The 14150-nt window shown below is 36.3% G+C and overlaps 1 pseudogene; it reads left to right on the top strand.

Moving 5' to 3' along the window:
- Positions 1-1256: 1256 nt before the first annotated feature.
- On the top strand, positions 1257-2571 carry LOC138919746 (olfactory receptor 2L8-like; annotated as a pseudogene).
- The last annotated feature ends 11579 nt before the right edge of the window (positions 2572-14150 follow it).

Here is a 14150-nt window from a genome sequence, read left to right on the forward strand (position 1 = left end):
TCTTTCAAAGAATCCTGAACTGTTTCATTTCTCATTGTGCCTTTTTCTTACCTGCTGTCTTTTAATTTATGACACATCTATTTCTTTATCATCATAATATTTGGGCTTTGAAAGAGAGAAATGATAAGTATATATGCTTAAAATTCACACACTCATCTAAAAGTTGAGATAATTTTTAATACAAAAAGTGGAAAAATGAATGAGTAAGAGAAAGTGTCATAAAGTAATGTATAATGTTATAAACGAGTTAGAGAAGCCGAGAGACAGAAAACATGCTATTTGGGAGATCTTGAGCAGAGTCATGAACACTACAATAAGTGTGTGTAGATGGTCAAGTAAAGGGTTTTCTTTAACTGCAGCATTCAGAACCTGAGTGAGGAGGCAGAAGAGGATGACTTTTTGTAAGTGGAACTTGACAATAAGGATTCATTCTATATTTCAGAACAAATGAAACAAACGATAATACCTGACTTCAGGAAAACTTGATTTGACGTTATTGTGAAAAGAAGATTTAAGAAAGAAAGAAAGCTCCTCAAAGATAAGCTGATAGGCTACTGCAATTTTAGAGGTAAGTTTTGGGGCAAAATATGAAAGGAAAATCATCCCTTAAGGGTGATAGACATTTATTGCTGCTAGAACTCAATGAAATATTGGTTTACATAAATTTTATATGCAGGCATTTTGAATACAGAATATATTTTAATGATACCTCAGTTTGTGTAAGGCAGTAAAACATATTTATTCTAATTAAGTCAAAACAGAAATGTTGTTTTTAAAATAATTTTAGCATTTCCTTACAAAATATTTTGGCCACAAATGTTCGCATATTCACATTTTAATCTCTGGATCAGAAAATGAGGTTTATTTTTCGCAAAATAGAGAAGTTCAGTTCTTCATTTAAGAGCTGTAAAATTTTAGGGGCTGGCCCCATGGCCGAGTGGTTAAGTTTGCACGCTCCGCTGCAGGCTGCCCAGTGTTTCATTTATTTGAATCCTGGGTGCGGACATGGCACTGCTCATCAAACCACGCTGAGGCAGCATTCCCCCATGCCACAACTAGAAGGACCCACAACAAAGAATATACAACTATGTACTGGGGGCTTTGGGGATAAAAAGGAAAAAAATAAAATCTTTTAAAAAAAAGAGCTGTAAAATTTTAAATGATACACAGTCTAAAATAATAAGTTAAAAAGAGCTTATAGTTTTATACTTACTTACTCTTGTGTCTGCCTCTAGGAAAAATCATATTAATGCCCTATGGAAAATTATAATCAAACATCAACTGATTTCATTTTATTGAGGTTGTTTCCACCATCAAAAATTGGCCTGTTCTTCTTCATTCTCATTGTTCTCATTTTCCTAATGGCTCTGGCAACTTGTCCATAATGCTTCTCATCTTCCTGGACACCCATCTCCACACACCCATGTATTTTTTACTTAGTCAGCTCTCCATTATTGACTTGAATCACATCTCCACCATTGTCCCCAAAATGGTTTCTAATTTTCTTTTTGGAAACAAATCTATCTCCTTTATTGGATGTGGAGTTCAGAGCTTCTTTTACTTGACTTTAGGAGCTGCAGAAGCGCTGCTCTTGACATCTATGGCCTATGATCCTTATATTGCTATTTGCTTTCCTCTCCACTATTCCATCCGTATGAGCAAAAGAGTGTGTGTGCTGATGATAATAGGATCTTGGATAATGGGCTTTGTAAACTCTTGTGTCCATACCACATATGCCTTCCATATCCGTTACTGTCAATCCAGGGCCATCAACCATTTCTTCTGCGATGTCCCAGCCTTGTTGACTTTGGCCTGCATGGATACCTGGGTTTATGAGTACACAGTGTTTATGAGCACCATCCTCTTCCTCATGCTTCCTTTCATTGGCATTGCATGTTCCTATGGCCGGGTTGTCCTTGCTGTCTACCACATGCACTCAGCAGAAGGGAGGAAGAAGGTCTATTCCACCTGCAGCACCCACCTGACTGTGGTGACTTTCTACTATGTTCCACTTTTTTACGCTTGTCTACATCCAAGATCCCTCAGATCTCCAACAAAGGACGAGGTTCTGGCTGTCTTCTACACCATCCTGACCCCAATGCTAAACCCCATCTACAGCCTGAGAAACAGAGAGGTTATGGGGGCCCTAAGAAGAGTGATTCAGAGAATCTGCACTGAAAAAATGTAGACAAAGCTTTTCGCATGTGTACCCAGGACTTGGTTATAAGTTCATTCATCCTTGTACAGAATTAAAAATATTATTTTATGCTTAGAGTGCAAGGACTACAATTAATGTAGAGAGGAGGAATATCACTTAGGTCTGTACAAAATTATGTTGTAAATATACAAACATGTGAGTATATATATACATATATAAAATTCTAAGCCTTATCTTTTTTCTTCATGGTGCTTTTTCCCATCAATTTCAAATTAATTTTCAAATTCATGTACTTTTTGCTGATATGATGTCCATGATAATCATTGTAATGTAGAAATTAAAGCAGAAACTAACTGAAGTTGTCATTCAGCATAGCAGTTCTACTATTTTCGAATATATCTAAAACAAAAAAATTTTCCCTGAATGTCAAGATCTAATTGAGTCAGAAGACTTCTTGTTATTCTCATAGTAAACCTGTAATTTACCTGTGCCAGTTAGTCTTTCTTTTAATTTAAAGAAACTTATCATTACAGGTATTTAGCTGAGACTTCAAGACTTCACTGCGGATTTGGAACTCCTTATAACACTCTGAATGGAATATGAGAGGTTTATGTCTCTATTAGGGTGATGAATGCTAAGGAAATGACTTAATTTCAGTTAGACCTCAGGACAACAATAAAAACTTGGAGGTGCTAACAGGGGTCAAGGAAACTGTGAAGTTAATTATAAGAGGAGTGGGTCAAAGGTTTAGTCAAATTAGTGGGAATTAATTAGTCAGAGACATTCCCACACCCATCCCTGGCATTCTACATAAACTAAGTTTACTTCCTAAGTAATGTTAAAAAACAAATTCAACTGAGTAAATTTTGAAGGGTATATTGATTTTATTGAATGAATCAGGCAGCATCTCATCTAACAAATGGAAAAGTGCTCTGAAGAGCTTTACAAGGAGCTCTTGTAAAGAGGTGGAACAAGAAAGTCATTCTTGCAAAGAGCTGATTGTTTCAGGCAAGGTCACCTTCCCTTAGGGGATGGCAGGGGTCTGTGAGGTGAGTTATCTCACTGGTGCTGACAGGTAATTCCAGATTGACTGTTTGAGACTCCAGCCCTGGGGAAGGTTGACATTGTAATTGAGTTAGGTATTAAGTCTCCGTTTTGTGATTTGGGCTTAGCACAAGGGACTCCATTATGGATCTGTTGTCTCTTTTTTAATAGTAGCCACTGCTACTCTTAGCATTAGATAATATCTCTCAGGTGAGATTTTATTCTCTACTACTGCATCTCTTAGTTTTACTGAAACGTGTTGAGAGAAGCCAACATCTATGGATCAATTTTACTCATTGATATTATGGCTCAGTCACTATCACAAATAGACGTCACCATTACATCCAATAAAAATCCATCCGCTCAAGGAAACTCCCTGGGTGAAGTGCTGCCACTGCCATCAGTGATAAGTGTAGAAATGCTCTTTACCCTCTCAGGTATGGCAGGGAGGGGAAGGGTCATACTCTACCGAATTTGAAGGGCATAGCACAAAATGAAAATATGAGGCCTCATTCAAAAGCAAGAAAGACTACCATTATTGGTGCTAAGTATAAAGTTTTCCTTCAAAATCAGTTTATTAGCTATAAAATGAAATACAAATTACAAACAATATTTTTGTATCATAATTTTATATATAATCAATAATAATACTTTATTATGTAATATCTTTATCGGTCGTAAGATTTTTCTGGCTCACTTTTCTTCGAACTTATTTTCCTCAAAATTTGTATTTTTAGGAACTTCATTTATTATCAATATAATTGAAAATATTGTCATTCACTGGTGGTAAATACTAAGATGCAGTTAAGTTTTGGTGATTTTTAATTTTTAGAATAATCTGCTTAAGTTACTGGAGATATTAAGAGTGCTCGTGGGTCGTGAAAATTTAGACTGAATTTCTGATACCTTATATCAAAATATAAACTACAGTACAGGTAGAACTAATGATTATCAAGGAGAATTTTTTTCTAAAAAAGATTTCTCTTATGAATAAATTTCAACCTATCCATATAAATCAATTTCATGTAAATCTGAATTTAATTTTAAATATAAATCTAACAAATGGCATTTTAGTAATTCCTCTCAAATTTCTGGTGACTTACGGACTTTGTATAATAAAGCAAAAGTGGCTTCATTTTTCAAATGCTTATTTATTCATTTTATCATTATATTTTCAATTACAGGTTAAATCGATGCTATTTTTATTCTTTTTGTTAATAATTGACTTCTGAAACTTCATATAAAAAGACTTTTCTATTCCATGAATAATCTTTCATATTAAATTTTTAATCTTCAAATTATCTTTAAATTTTATTTCTATTTCTGATCCTGTGGATATTTGTTTTGCAATCTTGCAGCAGCTTTGAAAACCATGGATTCTGGACTCTGATGATTTCTAATAACTCCCTCACATGCATTAGTGCAATGACCATGTGTACACTTTCATTTAAAATACTTTACTGACAAAGTTTACTTCCTAAGCTCCCTAGCATTTCCTGTCCTGACACTCAGGTGACATAGTTAATAATTTTTTAGTGGACACAGTGATGGGCTCCGGGACTGACGGGTAAGTCAGCCCCTGACCCCATCATGGGCCATTGCTGCAGCCAGGCAGAGATTCTTCTCTTTAGTGGGCAGTAGCCAGCTCCACCATTGCTGCTTCATCTGCAGCTGCTGCTGTCATCACTGCCACCCAGCACTTCACCCAGGGAGTTTCCTTGAGCTGATGGATTTTTATTGGATGTAATGGTGGCATCTATTTGTGATAGTGACTGAGCCATAATATCAACGAGCAAAACTGATCCATAGATATTGGCTTGTCTCAACATATTTCAGTAGAACTATGAGATGCAGTAGTAGAGAATAAAATCTCATCTGAGAGATATTATCTAATGCTAAGAGTAGCAGTGGCTGCTATTAAAAAAGAGACAACAGATCCATAATGGAGTTCCGTGTGCTAAGCCCAAATCACAACCCAACCACTCCATTGGGGTCCTGTAGTACTTTGAACATTTGTGTGTGTGCACATGGATAACCCAGGCCAATTGCTCCTTGTGCATGCTGCCTGAGCCCACTTGTGCAACTATTGTTGCTGGACCAAAGCTGCATGCTAACACTGTTGGCCAGCATAGCTGTTGTGCTCACATGCATCCTCAGAGATAAAATTATTAAGAATTGTAAGATTTCAACAACAGAGTATCAAGCAAAGCAAGGATCCTCTGAGTGTGAGATTCTAGCAAGCACACAAGCCACATGCCTATGAGGCCAGCCCTAAGAAGAGTAGAATGAGTGAGTAGGAAGGGAATGGTGTCATGACAATCAGGAAAATTATGAAAATGTCCGCTGCTTTCATTAGAAATAATCTTAGGGAGTGTGGAATTGAGCAAAGGTACCCATTTCAGACTTCTTACTCATTTCAGGTAGTGAATTATGGAGATAATCAAGAGACCTGTATCTATTTTTGGCCTTGGCACACCACAGCCTAGGGGAAACCACACCATATCTTTGGATTTAGTTTGCTGAAAAGCAAGTTGGAGGCATTTTACCATATAGCATTAGTAAATAGTGTAGGAGAGGAAAAATAATTTGTCCTGTGTCCTAGATTTTTGACCTACACACCTCCTGTATAATGAAAGTCAGATTAACGGGAAAAAAACAAAGTTTCACAACATGTATACTCCTACCTACATGGGAGAGACCAAGGAAAATCAACTCCCTGAAACAGCCCAAGTCTTCACCTTAAATATCATCGTCATCTAAAGACAAAAGTGTTAGGGGGAAGGGTAAAACCGTAATTGGAGGTTACCAGGAAAGGCACAGTAAATTAGGACATGGTTGTAATACAGGTTTAAGTTGCTGCCTTCCCCATTGATGAGAGTTTCTAGAGATTTGGTCATTCTCCACTTCCTGGTACAGAGAGGGAGACACCCTTACAAATGAAAATTTCCTTGATAAATACAAATGTCTCTTACACAAGGGTAACTTCTACTCCAGTTTTCAGAACTTGTCCTATGTCTGTTGATTCTTAAAAATAACCAGCATAGGGGCTGGCCCCGTGGCCGAGTGGTTAAGTCTATGTGCTCTGCTGCAGGCGGCCCAGTGTTTCGTTGGTTCAAATCCTGGGCACGGAGATGGCACTGCTCATCAAACTATGCTGAGGCAGCATCCCACATGCTACAACTAGGAGGACCCACAATGAAGAATATACAACTATGTACTGGGGGGCTTTGGGGAGAAAAAGGAAAAAATAAAATCTTTAAAAAAAATAACCAGCATAAAATAATATTTATGTTAAAGAGGCATATTTTGGTGTGGAAAATTCTGCTCCCCTTTAATGGCATCATTGAAATCCCTTTTAATGAAATTCCAACAAAAGCAAGAATAATTCAATTTTTCGTGCCAAAAACTCTGAAAATGGAGAAAAAGAGATCACCAACAAATACTGAGAACTCCAACTACAAGAAATGACATTCTTGAAATCTTTTATTCCAGTAGTCTCACGGCTCAGGAAAGCAGGAAGCTAATTCCTACTGATAGTGTCTCATCCACAGGCCATTTGTTCTCCAAAAAAAGCTCTTAATGACATTAGGAAAAGCAATATAGAAAGAAGACAGAGTTTTAAAATATTCTCCAATTTTCTCCATTGTTTATGAGCATCTACTTCAGATAATTTTGAAAATTGGACAATGATGACTATGAGGCTAATATTACCCTAGTTTTCTTCCTCTCACAGGGTCCCTGCTCCCTTTTCATTATGTTGCCTTTTAGCCATTCTTATTATCATCCAGTTATCAACTAATAATTATTATCTTGCACTTCTCATTCATTCTTTAATTGTTTCATGGTGTTGGGACTGACATTGGCCACACCAAGATATGTCTCTTTGGCATGATGATTATCTGGGGCTGGTTACTTTGCAGACAGGAAAGCAACTGAAAAGTAGAGTTTACTTACCCTTTGTTAGGAGACATTTACACTGTAAAGGAAATCTCCATCTGTAAATATGCCTCCTCTCTGTACCAAGAAGAAGCGGGGGATGATCTTATCTCTAGAAAATCTTAATCAATGCCAAAGGCAAGGACTTAAATCTGTATAATAATCTTATTCCTGTTTCTGGTAACCTCCTGTAACTCACTCCCCCCATCCCCAACATCCTACTTTGTCTTTAGCTGGATATGATATTTAAGGTGGGGGCTTCAGCCATTTTGGTGAGTTGCTCAGCTTGCCTGAGCCTCTCCCATGTATACATGTTATAAACTTTGTTTAATTTTCTCCTGCTATTCTGTCTCGTGTGAATTTAGTTTGTTTTCTGGCCAGAAGAACCCAGAGAGGGTAGTGGAAATGTCTTCTTCCCCTACAATGGCAAGAAGATGAAATTTTTAAAGCACATGGTCTCTATTTGGATGCTTTTATAATGCACACTGTGTTCCTTTAGTGTTTTATTATATAGTAAATTATCAAAGTTTGATTTACAGAAAGGGAAATGAATATTTCTTTTCCCCTTCCTATTTTGAGGGATGAGTATCTTTCTCACACAATGGAGTGTAGGCCAATTTGTGTGATAAATTGCCCTTACATTCCATTGTTTTCTATTTAAGTCCAAACTGGCATTTTGAGTCTGATTCTATCAGCTAGGGTTCTAAATTGAAAGCAAAAGAAAGAAAATGTATCCCGACTGAAACAAAAAAGAAATATATTAAAAAAGATTCAGTGGCTTACAAAATCTTCAGAAACACAGAAGAGTTAGACTTGGTGCATGAATATCATACACAACACCCAATAAGTGTCTGAAAATGAATTCTGTGAAGACGCTCCTAGGACAAAGTATGAATAAAGGGTATTATCTCCCCACTGAGGATTATCAGATTCAGTGACCTTAAATCCATATGCATGGTTTAAAGGAAGCCTTGCAAGGAGGCAGCCTTGAGAATTAGGTCCAGGAAAGAACTAGGCACGTGACTGATGCCTCAGAACTGGCCAGAGGGAAATACATTGGAAAAGATGAGAATGTTTTCCATAGTGGCTGCAACAGTTTGCACTCCCTCCAACAGTGTATGAGAGTTCCCTTCTCTCCACATCCTTTACAACACTGTTTCCTGTCTTGTTAATTATAGCCATTTGATGGGTGTAAGGAAACATCTCATTGAAGTTTTGACTTGCATTTCCCTGATAATTAGTGAGGTTGAACATTTTGCATGAGTGTGCCTATTGGCCACCTATATATTTTCCTTGGAGAAATTTCTGTTCAGATCTTTTGCCCATTTTTTAATTGGGTTGTTAGACTTTTTGGTGATGAGATGTATGAGTTCTTTATCTATTTTGGATGTTAACCCCTTATCTGATATATGGTTTGCAAATATCTTCTCCCAGTTGTTAGGTTGTCTTTCCATTTTGTTGATGGTTTCCTTTGCTGTGCAGAAGCTTTTTAGTTTCCTGTAGTCCCATTTGTTTATTGTTTCCATTGCCTGGCCAGACATACTTGAAAATACGCTGCTAAGATCTATGTCAAACAGTGTACTGGCTAAGTTTTTCTTCTAGAAGCTTAATGGTTTCAGATTTACACTCAAGTCTGTAATCCATTTTGAGATGATTGTTGTGCATAGTGTAAGATAGTAGTCTAGTTTCATTCCTTTGCATGTAGCTGTCCAGTTTCCCCAACACCATTTATTGAAGAGATTTCCCTTTCTCCGTTGTATGTTCTTGGTTCCCTTGTCAAAAATTAGCTGTCCATAGATGTGTGGCTTTATTTCTGGGCTCTCGATTTTGTTCCATTGATGTGTGTGTGTCTGTTTTTGTGTCAGTACCTTGCTGTTTTGGTCCCTATGGCTTTGTAGTATATTTTGAAATCAGGGAGTGTGATACTTCCAGCTTTGTTCTTTTTTTTAGAATTTCTTTGGCTATTCAAGGTTTTTTGTTGTTCCATATAAATTTTAGGATTCTTCATTCTATTTCTGTGAAAAATGTCATTGGAACTTTGATACGGATTGCAGTGAATCTGTAGATTGCCTTAGGAAGCATGGACATTTTAACTAAATTAATTATTCCAATCCAAGGGCATGGAATATCTTTCCACTTCTTTGTTTCTTCTTCAATTTCTTTCAATAATGTTTTATAATTTTCAGTGAACAGATCTTTCACCTCTTTGGTTAACTTTATTCCTAGATATTTTATTCTTTTTGTTGCAATTGTAAATGGGATTGTATTCTTAATTTCTCTTTCTGCTACTTCATTGTTAGTGTATAGAAACGCAACTTATTTTTGTATGTTGATTTTCTATCCCGTGACACGACTGTATTCATTTATTGTATTTAAAAGTTTTTTTAGTGGATTCTTTAGGGTTTTCTATAGATAAAATCATGTCATTTGCAAATAGTGACAGTTTCACTTCTTCCTTTCCAATACAGATCTATTTTATTTCTTTTTCTTGACTCTGGCTTAGCTCTGGCTATGACTTCTAATACTATGTTAAATAACAATGGTGAAAGTATGGTGATTCCTCAAAAAATTAAAAATAGATCTATCATATGATTCATCTATTCCACTGCTGGGTATTTATCCAAAGAACATGATAACATGAATGCATAAAGATATACACATCCCTATGTACATTGCAGCATTATTCACAATAGCCAAGACTTGGCAGCAACCTAGGTACACATCAACGGATTAATGGATAAAGAAAATGTGGTATTTATACACAGTGGAATACTACTCAGCCATAAGAAGTGATGAAATCTGGCCATTTGTGACAACATGGATAGAACTTGATGGCATTGTGCTAAGTGAAATAAGTCAGAGGGAGGAAGTCAAATATCATATGATCTCACTCATAAGTAGAAGGTTAAAACCATGACAAACAAACACATAGAAACAGAGATTGGATTGGTGGTTACCCGAGGGGAAGGTGGGAGGGAGGAGGGTGAAAGGTGTTTAGACACATGTGTATGGTGTTTGATTGTAATTTAGTCTTTGAGTGGTGAACATGATGTAATCTACACAGAATTCAAAATGTATAATTATGTACACATGAACTTTGTATAATGTTATAAACCACTGCTACTGCAATGAAAGTTTTAAAAAATATTTACAAAAAGAAAAGATGAAAAAGTAATAATACATAAACCACTATCCAATATGTAAGGCTTGTCATGGTAATGCTGTGTGCTCTTTGAAAAACAGGCAAGAGGAGCTGATGAGAGCCAATGAGGTAGAGACCCCAATGGCCTTTAGATACTTTAGATGTATCATAGATGGTAACAGACAAGGAAAGATTTCCCTGAGGGTACAGTCAGGGAACATGGGCAATATTGGGCCAAGAAATTTGTCCCAAAGACCAAGATCCAAACCAAAGCAAGAAATAACATCTAAGCCTGAAAGAGAGGACAAGAAATTACTCAGAAATCATGTGCTTTTGTCAGCTGTCGTGGTTTGGTGGAACTTTGTGATATCTTTCTTAGTGGGTAGATGAATATAATTTCCTTGGTAAGAAGTTTTCATACAGATAATTGGTACCAGAATGGTTCAGTGTCACACACTGTGGCAACGACCACTTTGATTTACCAACAATTAAGAATCCTATTTATAGAAGTGAGAACTGTTATTGAAAAAGTTGATTAATCAGGGAGACCAATTTTCAACCCTTACTTCCAGAGTGGATGTGTGAACCCTTCCTTCCCCCACACCAGATTGCCAGGACTCTAGAAAAAAATTCAATTCCTTTCTTTGGCCCACAAGAGAAAACCTAAGCAATATAGGACTATGTTAAGAAACAAAATTTCACAGAAGTTTTGTCTTTACAAGTAGTGGCTGAGTTTCTTTCAATACACATTATAAATTTCAAAATTTTTGTCTATCTGGTGAAGTTAGAAGTGACAACTACAAAGCTGCAATGATATTTCTCTGGCGTTAAAACTTAATTCATGAAAATAGCAACCAAAAATTAGATGTCAAGTATTGATTAAAGAATCTTCACTGAAAGTAAATGAATTCAAAGACCTATAATTTGCAGAAGAAATCATTAAGCTCTGAAGAAGAGGAAGTGCTTACTTTCTCACAGAGAAAACTATTTGATGCTCATTTAAAATGCAAGTAGAAATTTAACTATGCTACTAATTTTTAAGTATTTGGAGTTTATGCTCTGATTAATATCTCATAAGTTTTGTATGGTCTAGACCTATTTTCCCTGGACATGATGTCTTTCCAATGTGCAGTTTTACAATAAAATAATTTTTTGAGTATATGTATATCATGTTATGTCAGAAATGTTTACTTTTATATGTTGTCTACTTTACATCTTATCTGCCTCTAATAAATTATATTATCAAAAGTGTAGTTGCATTATATTTTTCCAGGTAGTCTTGGTTGACTGCCTCTGAGTTTGTGTTACTAGAAAGATTGTTGCATATCATTTCTTTAATTCCAAAAAATATCACAAGCATAATGGAAAATGGTGATGCAATTCTTTCTTTATAGTAATCTTTGGATACATTTTTCTTTAATTTCTAAATTATTCTTTCATTTTATTTTGTTAATAGTGTTGAAATTGTAATAGAGAAAAAAAGCGGGGTAAATAATTCTGAACTTACAAACATTCGTGTTGTACTACTGTAGGGTATTTTGAAAATATACATGTTTGGGACCTAACTCCAAGTTTTCTGATTCAGTTTGCTGATGCAAATAATCCATAATCAACCTATAAATCAAAAATTGGGGTGAGTTTATTATGAGCCAGGGTGAGGATTATAACCCAGGAAGGTCTTAGAATTTCTTCCAGAGAAGCATCAGTTTCAGGACAGTCATATATCTTTTTAGAACAAAGAAAGTACATTAAACACATGCTGAATACATTTTCAAAGAGGTATTCATTTGCAAATTATCAGGTTAACATGACCATGATGTCAGGAAAGAGACTAATCTGGGTGTTTCCAACAGGGTGTTACCATTAGGGTGTAGGAAGGGAAGTATGCATTCTTTATCTCACAAAGTGCATTCTTTACTTTAATGGATAAGCAGATGTACAATGTATGTTTGATAGGCCATAAGTCAGGCTTTCTAGTTCAAGCTGTATCAATTTTGAACTTGAAAAGTTGCCCTATGTACCTCAGTATGTAAAAGTCTCCTGTCATTTTCCCCTTTTGATCAATATTCTTTCAATAGAAAGCATTGCTGAACAAAATATTGTCCCTTGGTGCCAGAGTGGTTGCTGCCTGCCCTGGGTCCATCATGTATCTTGGTGCTAGGCTTTTATTTGACTGATTTGCCCAGTTATCCACAGTGGGGGAAATAGTCAGATATAGTGGACAAGTATAGAGGTATATATTAACAGGAGAAGTGTTTCATAGACTATGTAACTTTATTTTTAGATTATCGCACAAACATTACACATGTGTTTTTACATGACTTTCTATAGTTACATTGTTTATAACAATCATAGAAGAGGTAATCCAATACTTGAAATGATTAGCTTAAACATCAATTCTTAGGCTTAGCCTTAATAAAAGGAGATTTGCTCAGGGTTGTAGGATTCATCAACCATCTCAAGTTGCTGAGAAATCATTACTCTAGCTTGCATGCCAGTCATACAACACTGAGGAGACAGTAATTAGTTTGAATATTATGACTAATACAAGAATTCCAAGGAATAGTAGAAATAGGAATTGCAATCCAGGTAGCAAATGGAAACCAATACTGGAAGGGAGCCAACCAAACAAATCAAAACAAGATATAAGATTGCTTAAGGCATTCACCTGCTTTTTTTTATGTGCTTTAGCAGAGATGACATATTGGAAGATTCCTGAGGTATAAAAACAATATTTAGTTTGAACGACTTATGTGCACCACCGTGGATGCTGTAAGAATATCTAAAGCCATTCTATTTTGAAGGACAACCTTTCTCATTAAAGCCATTTCAGTATCTAATAAGGCTATTCCTGCATGACTACTGCTAAGGGCTTCTGTATGTGCTATGACATCCTCTAGCCCCAAAGGAGGAACAACTATAGCTTGCTTCTCAGTGGTCACACCAGTGAAATGTTGAATGAGCCCATCTGGCCTTAAAGAGAGGGAGATTGACAACAGGTGTTAGCTCAGCGTGAATCCTTCCTTGCATCTAAGGGAAACTCAGGGTGCAGTGTTTTAGCCATCCAGGCAGTAGCCAAGGCCAGAGACTTGTTCCATGTAACTATTGAGTTCCATTATGAGCCACCCAATAAATACCTGGCCTTCAAGACCAGTCTGTTCCAAATCAGTCTCTTTCTTTAAGTATGATAATATTTTGAAACTTTAAATAGAACAGTTATAAAGTAGGTATTACAGTTTAAGCATAGGAAAGGTCTAAATGTGGAGACACAAGATTGGGAATGCAGGCTTGGTTTGGGGTCTTGGCACAGCTGTCTACAACAGATGCTGTCTTCTTCACATCCTGGCATGGTTCTTTCCAACAGGCTGCAAAGAGTCTTTTATTTGATGTCTCCTTTGATAAATAAATTCTCCAGGTTATAGTCCGTTATCCTTAAGGTCTGGGAGCTCTGTGGAAAGAGTCAGATCAGGCCTTTCATTTAAGTATCTCAATGGGACTCTGATAGAAATGTAACATCTCCCTTAAGCAAGGTTGGTTTATATATTTCCTCATCTAATTGCATAAGACATCCAGTTATTATCTCGAAAGGAGAGAGCCAATGCTTACCAAAGGATGTAGATCTAAGATTGAAGAGCTTTTGGACATGAGAGACTAAATGCTTCTGAAAGCATTGCCAATTAAGTTTTGATTATGCTGTTAGTCCTTTCCCCCAATACTGAGGGTCAGGGATAGTAAGTGCAGTGAAAATGCTGCATTTTTGGCCAAATGTTACAAACAGATTTAAATATTTATCTGGTGAAATGAGTTCTGTGGTCAGTGTTTAACTCAGTAGGAATTCCTCAAATAGGAAATATCCTTTTCAATAATAAT

The sequence above is a fragment of the Equus caballus genome, chromosome 21 (genome assembly GCF_041296265.1).
Source record: "Equus caballus isolate H_3958 breed thoroughbred chromosome 21, TB-T2T, whole genome shotgun sequence".
NCBI lineage: Eukaryota > Metazoa > Chordata > Mammalia > Perissodactyla > Equidae > Equus > Equus caballus.